The following is a 1,178-nucleotide window of genomic DNA, read 5'->3' on the forward strand; positions in this document are numbered from 1 at the left end:
TTCGGTACGGTACCGTTAACTTTAGTAACGTTTACCGTTACCGTACGTAGGTTCGTAGATTTTAGTTTACTTCTTTAAACTTAACTTTTAGTTAAATTAATTTTAGTTACTAATAGTGTGTGTGTGTGTGTGTGTGTGTGTGTGTGTGTGTGTGTGTGTGTGTGTGTGTGTATTATCATCTATATAATTAAAATATTTTTAACAAAGCTTTAAAATAATCTTTAAAATATTAGTCAAGCTTTCCAAGCTGTTATATTGATTAAAATTAATATAACGTAGTTGAAAAATTTGTATTAAAAACATTTCATGTATGTCAAACAGTTCACTCAAATTTTTGTTAATTCGATATGAAATAAATATGTTAGAAATAACAAATAGAAATACAAATATGTGAAAAATTAATACAAAAATGTAATTTTTAAATAAATTGTGGAAATGGAATATTAATAAATAATATTTATAAAAAATAATATTTTAATAAAATTGACATTTATAATATGTTAAATTAACATGTTTCAGTAAAATTAACGTTTATTATGTATTAAACTAACATATTTTATTCGCTTAGCATTTTTCATTCTGAAAAATCGAGTAATAAAATTATGTAAGTTAAAATTATATAAGGTTATGAAAACCATTTATTATAAACAATTTTTTATAACGTAATTGAAAAAAATGTCCGGATCCATCCACATTATTAATTAAAGATAAATGAACTACGCACAAATATCAATTAGAGTTAAATGAAACTCATAAATATTAATTAAGTTTAAATGAACTCTTGGATATATTAAAAATTTAACACGAAAATTTTAACAGAATCCATTTTTAATACAAATACAAAATGTTCTTTACTGTATATTAATTACAATTACGAGAAAATTTGTATGGATATATTAAAGTAAAGTATAAAAAAAACGGCTCAATATATAGATTAAAGGTTTTCCGTGTATTTTATCTTTTTACCGCGCTTATTTTCTACGCGACATTATACTCCATATCAAGCGGCAAAAGTAATTGATCGATCGCGAGTGTCTTGCCGTCAAGATATTTCTGACTTTCGATGAGCGAATATCAATTTGCTCTTACGTGCATATATACCTCCTTCTAATCCGCGGTTGAAAAGAGACGAAAAAAGAGACAACGGAAAAAGACGTTCGGAGCCGGCGTCCGCAGTT

This window comes from Atta cephalotes (genome assembly GCF_000143395.1).
Source record: "Atta cephalotes unplaced genomic scaffold scaffold00044, whole genome shotgun sequence".
Classification (NCBI taxonomy): Eukaryota; Metazoa; Arthropoda; class Insecta; order Hymenoptera; family Formicidae; genus Atta; species Atta cephalotes.